This window comes from Salmo salar, chromosome ssa16 (assembly GCF_905237065.1).
Source record: "Salmo salar chromosome ssa16, Ssal_v3.1, whole genome shotgun sequence".
Lineage (NCBI taxonomy): Eukaryota > Metazoa > Chordata > Actinopteri > Salmoniformes > Salmonidae > Salmo > Salmo salar.
In genome coordinates, this window is record NC_059457.1 from 29,034,322 (window position 1) to 29,041,005 (window position 6,684).

At 40.7% G+C, this 6,684-nt stretch overlaps 1 long non-coding RNA gene across 2 annotated transcripts; it reads left to right on the forward strand.

Moving 5' to 3' along the window:
- Positions 1 to 336: 336 nt before the first annotated feature.
- Positions 337 to 6,104, forward strand: LOC106573774 (uncharacterized). 2 transcript variants are annotated; one of them, XR_006759726.1, is made up of 3 exons: positions 337 to 875; positions 3,650 to 4,945; positions 5,389 to 6,104. It is a non-coding gene; the product is annotated as an uncharacterized lncRNA (long non-coding RNA). The 2 variants fall into 2 exon arrangements; XR_006759727.1 differs by lacking the exon at positions 337 to 875 and adding an exon at positions 1,181 to 1,338.
- The last annotated feature ends 580 nt before the right edge of the window (positions 6,105 to 6,684 follow it).

Genomic DNA, 6,684 nt, shown 5'->3' on the forward strand with positions numbered 1-6,684 from the left:
GAGTTTGGAATCTGATTGATTGATTGCTTCTCTGGACAGGTGTCTTTTTTCCAGGTTACAAGCTGCAGTTAGGAGCACTCCCTTTAAGAGTGTGCTCCTAATCTCAGCTCGTTACCTGTGTAAAAGACACCTGGGAGCCAGAAATCTTTCTGATTGAGAGGGGGTCAAATACTTATTTCCCTCATTAAAATGCAAATCAATTTATAACATTTTTGACATGCGTCTTTCTGGATATTTTTGTTGTTATTCTGTCTCTCACTGTTCAAATAAACCTACCATTAAAATTATAGACTGATCCTTTCTTTGTCAGTGGGCAAACGTACAAAATCAGCTGGGGATCAAATACTTTTTCCCCCCACTGTAACAAATGCTTCCTCCCTTTACAGCATAGAAATGTAAGCTCCTCCTGGGTTGAATAGCAGGCACCGTTCAGTATAGAAAATACACTGACTATTAATCAGAAAATGCTTCAGACCATCTAGCCAGACTAGCCAACACTGTGCTAAAGATATTAAATATATTAATAAGGAAGAGTTGACGTCCTATTCACCAATCACCCCTCTTGCATTAGAAGGTATAATGCTTTATGTACACTCATCTCATCCTTTTTTATCCCGACTAGTCACATATTAGTTACTGCAGCAGCAGCTGTAATTCATTAGCTGTGTGAACACTGATCCCCATTAGAACTGAGTCATCAGCCAAGCCCCTCTCTGTTGATGGTGTGCTGCGCTCCAGTGGGCCATGCCAAGCAGGACACAGTGCTCGTACAAGGGCACAGATGAGAGGAGGCTCCCGTCATCCATGTGTGTCTCAGTTCAGGTTCTGCATGCCAGCCATTCGCTCAAGGCTCGAGTATGTCATCACTTTCAAGGGTAATTTCACCATGGCATATAGTCATAACTATAATAACAACATTTTGTTTTTGTCATAAACATCACAATTATCCAAACCACAAGCTAGAACTAGCACATTTTCATTTCACTGGTCGAATCAGGAAGTTTCGACTTTCGGTGTATTCATCTGCTCATAGTGAACCACACAGTCCGGCATTCATTGCAAATGCAGATACCGCTGCTAAGGTAGATGGGGCCTGCCCACAAACGTGGATGATGGCATTGTGTACTTCAAAGGAACAATACACAGCAATCTCAGAACTTCTGCAGGCAAGATTTGTTTTTACAATGTTTGTTTGTCATCATGCCTATGTGGTGTTCTGTGCCTGGCTGTGCTAATTACAAACAAGCGCAAAAATGTGTTCTATCACCATTCTATCTACCAGAGATTTACCCCGATGTTGCCAGTGGTTTGAGACTATCAAGAATGATGCCCATTACGGTGACCAAAATTATTAGAGGGATTTTTAGGCTGAACTGATGTGATGGGGAATCCATTTCGATGACAGCTGAGAAGTGATGCAATACCATAGATTTGTTTCCTTCACAGTATAACGGAAGAACCTCTATTAGAGGTAACCTAACATTAGCTAGCTTGCTAGCCTAGCTGGACTAGCTTCTAGGTAAATTAGCTAGCTAGCTAATGTTGTAGTCCTGTATTGAACTCTGAAAGCCGTCAGCTAAATCATGTAGCTATCGTTTTTCGTATACACACTGTCAATTAATTTCGCCTATGCCATTGTAGTCACTGCTAGTGTGGTAGCCACCTCCAGCAGCAGAGTAAACCTGATGTTCGTTCTATCTTTGACTGACGTTAGCTAATGCAAACTAGCTAACGTTAGCAAACAAGAGTAGCTCAATCTGGTAGCCATCTATTCCACTCTTGTCTGGAAAACACTCTGTTTCTAAAAATATCATTGTCAAAATAGCTAACTCACTCTCTGGTTGTATGTTGGTAGCAATGATGAATGTGTATACATTGTTTATGGTTGGTTAGCTGGTTCCTAGCAATCGTGCTACCAATGTAGTTATTTTAGTTAGCTAACAGCAAGCTGACAATATTGAAATGTCAATGTTAGGTGGGCTAAGCTCGCCAGTCTAATATACAGTTGAAGTCGGAAGTTTACATACACCTTAGCCAAATACATTTAAACTCAGTTTTTCACAATTCCTGACATTTAGTCCTAGTAAAAATGCCCTGTCTTTGGTCAGTTAGGATCAACACTTTATTTTAAGAATGTGAAATGTCAGAATAATAGTAGAGAGAATGATTTATTTCAGCTTTAATTTCTTTCATCACATTCCCAGTGGGTCAGAAGTTTACATACTAATTGAGTGTATTTGGTAGCATTTCCTTTCAATTGTTTAACTTGGGTGAAACGTTTCTGGTAGCCTTTAACAAGCTTCCCATAAGTTGGGTGAATTTTGACCCGTTCCTCCTGACAGAGCCGGTGTAACCGAGTCAGGTTTGTAGGCCTCATTGCTCGCACGCGCTTTTTCAGTTCTGCCCACAAACGTTCTATGGTATTGAGGTCAGGGCTTTGTGATACCCACTCCAATACCTTGACTTTGTTGTCCTTAAGCCATTTTGCCACAACTTTGGAAGTATGCTTGGGGTCATTGTCCATTTGGAAGACCCATTTGCAACCAATCTTTAACTTTCTGACAGATGTCTTGAGATGTTGCTTCAATATATCCTCATAATTTTCCATCCTCATGATGCCATCTATTTTGTGAAGTCCACCAAGCCCTCCTGCAGCAAAGCACCCCCAAAACATGAAGCTGACACCCCCGTGGTTCATGGTTGGGATGGTGTTCTTCGGCTTGCAAGCGTCCCCCTTTTTCCTCCAAACATAACGATGGTCATTATGGCCAAACAGTTATATTTTTGTTTCATCAGACCAGAGGACATTTCTCCAAAAAGTATGATCTTTGTTCCCATGTGCAGTTGCAAACTGTAGTCTGGCTTTTTTATGGCATTTTTGGAACAGTGGCTTCTTCCTTGCTGAGCGGCCTTTCAGGTTATGTCAATATAGGACTCGTTTTACTGTGGATATAGATACTTTTGTACCTGTTTCCTCCAGCATCTTCACAAGGTCCTTTGCTGCTGTTCTGGGATTGATTTGCACTTTTTGCACCAAAGTACATTCATCTCTAGGAGACAGAACTCGTCTCCTTCCTGAGCGGTATGACGGCTGTGTGGTCCCATGGTGTTTATACTTCTGTACTATTGTTTGTACAATTGCTCCTAAGAATGAACCAGATTGAGGTCTACTTTTTTTTCTGAGGTCTTTGCTGATTTCTTTTGATTTTCCCATGATGTCAAGCAAAGAGGCACTGAGTTTGAAGGTAGTCCTTGGAATACATCCACAGGTACACCTCCAATTGACTCAAATGATGTCAATTCGCCTATCAGAAGCTTCTAAAGCCATGACATCATTTTCTGGAATTTTCCAAGCTGTTTATAGGCACAGTCAACTTACTATATGTAAACTTCTGACCCACTGGAATTGTGATGCAGTGAAATAATCTGTCTATAAACAATTGTTGGAGAAATTACTTGTCTCATGTACAAAGTAGATGTCCTAACCGACTTGCCAAAACTATAGTTTGTTAACAAGAAATTTGTGGAGTGGTTGAAAAACGAGTTTTAATGACTCCAACCTAAGTGTATGTAAACTTCCGACTTCAACTGTAGGTCAATACAATTAGTTGGGAGGTTAAATTGTGTATTGCTGTGTATTTTGTTGTAGATGGTACTGTCGTGACTGTCCTGTGAGGATCCAGATTGGTCGGATCAGCTTTGCAGTGGATAACTTCGGTCAGACCCCCTCTCACCCGCAGAGGAGGGAGAAGGAAACTGGTGGGGGGGTTGACAGCTCACGCCCTGTTGTAAATTCAACTCAGTCTCATTAATTATGTACAAATAAGCACAATGTTTTTCAGACTGGGTTGTGTAAATTAAAGGAGAGGATATCCATGTTCTCCCCCTCCAAATTCACAAAGGAATGTGCTTTTGTCTACACAGACGTTTCCCCACCAAAACTCTAACACGTTCTGAAGTGAATACTGGAACAATATTTCTAACATAGAATGTGGGGAATGGTCAGAGGCGATCTAAATGATAATAATGTCATTTGGGTTATTTTGTGCTGTCATTAAAAATGTTATTAAGGAAATACTGTAACTTGAAAAGTATACAAACTATGTGTGAAGTGGCCATCCTCTACATTGTGTATGAAATATGAACAATCATTAAAGTGTTTTTGTGAAGAGAGGGATGTGACCTTAGAAACTATAAGAGGATGTTTTTTCCCCTTGAGTGAGGTCAGAGAGCGTGTCAGCCTGACGAACCAGCCCTTTTGAAGAGCTGTATAAAATTAGGGGTTACGAATTAACATATTAGACCAGAAAGGTGTTGAACTGCAGCTCACGTCCAAACTTGTTCTAACTCTGAAATCTCAACACGAGGTAGAGAAGATAGTCACCTCCCGGACAATCCCAAGTTTAATTTGGGAGATGGTAAACAACCACTCTCAAGGTGCCCCAAATTCCTTATGAGTTAATTGTTACATGATTAATTTAATCGGGTAACAATTAAACATAGTTAGCTGATTGGATAAAAGTCATCAGATTAATGAAAGTAAAGTCACGACAGTACCAACATGTGCTTCCAACCCCTAGCTCTGCACAAGGGGAAGGTAAGTTGGCAAAAATATTTACAAGCTGACGGATAAGATAGCTAAATTTACAGTAAGCATGCATACACATGAATTGGGTAGTTTTTTTGTATGGTTTGTGTTATGGGGTTACGGGTGGTTAGACGTAGCCTGAGAACCACAGAGTACCTTTCAGACCATGTCATCAATTTAGTTTACCCCTCTTTTTACCTTTTCTCTTTGTAAAACTCTGGAGTCATTCCACAGGGCCACACTGAAAAATACCCTCAAGTGGCATTTTGGGTACACAAGCATAAGGGAGCGGACACAACTTGCAGTAATGAAGAACAACAAGATCGCGTGACAGAAACCAGCAAGGGACACTGAAAGGTATAAAATCAAGACTACACCAGTAATGACACAACCACTTCATTCTTCTCTCTAGATTCTCACAACAATATACAAAGAAAGACATGTCTAGAAAAATCACCATACAATTGGCTACTATTTGTGTGAATGGGCTAGGAGAGGTTTACAGACAGCGTATGAGAGCGATTGAGAGGTGCCATTTCTCCTCAATCCCCTATACACAACAATGCATACTGTGTAAGAACTGCCCTCCTAAGACTTTTCACACCTTCTGTAGCCCACCAGCCCATTCAATTTGTTGACTGATCTTTCCTCTCAAAAGCAGCTTCCAATGTTCCTCATTGTCCTTAAACAATACGCTAGCTGGTCCCATTCAGTTGACACCTTTACCAACAAAGGTGTGTTGGCCTATGTCCCGTTCACAATTTTTTTTAAATGCTAACACCACAACCTTGTCTTTCCAGGAGACATGCAGTACCAGTAAATCTTCTGCAAGAGCACCAAACAGTTGGTGGTTAAGAAGCCCTAAACCACTTCCGGCAGAGTCTTATCCAGCTGGCCGACAGGACAAGACCATTCTCCATGAGCACAAAGTCTCAGCTTCCCCAGCCCACCATGCTGTGTACTGAATGCCGGATAAAGGACGATGGCTGCGTTTACACAGGCAGCCCAATTCTGATATATTTTTTCACTAATTGGTCTTTTGATCAACCAGATCAGTTCTGAAAAAGACGGATGTGATTAAGACCAATTAGTGGAAAAACGATCAGAATTGGATTGCCTATGTAAACGCAGCCAGTGTGCTCAGCATAAGACCATGTAGAACAGAGGTCTCCAACCCTGTTGCTAGAGAGCTACCCTCTTGTAGGTTTTCGCTCCAACCCTAGTTGTAACTATCCTGGTTCAGCTTGTCAACCAGCTAATTATTAGAATCAGGTGTGCTAGATAACCTACAGGACAGTTGATTTCCAGGAAAAGGGTTGGAGAGCCCTGATGTAGAACCACCATATAATAAATATGGATTCTCTATCAATCTTCAAAATGTGTCTGCCTTTATAGAATCACAGAATATATTTATTTAAGCTGTACAGGGCTCTGTAGCATCAAACATATGCTAGACATTCAGATATCCAAAGAATGTTTATTTGTCAAAATCTAAAATACAGGGAAGTATACATTATTTAATGCTAACTCAAAGACTACTGGTTATTCAACAAGAATGTTATGGTAAAAGTAACATACACAAAATGTGCAGAGAATTGTAGCTACAGATTGTTACACCAGACATCTTGTCTATTTCAAGTCTTCTCTCATTGATCGAGACAGGTGGGTGTCCACCCCAAAGTGCTGCATGTCATAATGACAGAGACCTGTCTCCATCAAGGAGAGAGGACTTAAAATAGACAAGATGGCAGCGCACACATTGTTGGGTTACTTCATGGAGCAAAACAATTATTTATTTTAATAATGGAGCATTTTCTAAATTCAAACTGACTCCCTGCAACTGGACACAGACATTTTATGAGACTACTGTTTCCTCCAATCGAGGACGAAGACAGCATCACTAAGGTTGATCGAACATTCTCTGTGCCGCACCAAACAGTACCTATATCCTGTAACTCCCAAATCTTTTGTTAAACCACATTAGCTGTAGCTAAGAGAACTGGTGATCAACTACGCCAAACATAATCTGTTGCTAAGAGAACTGCTGGTCATGATGAAATTCCCATTCACAAAGAAACATACAGTAAAAAAATACA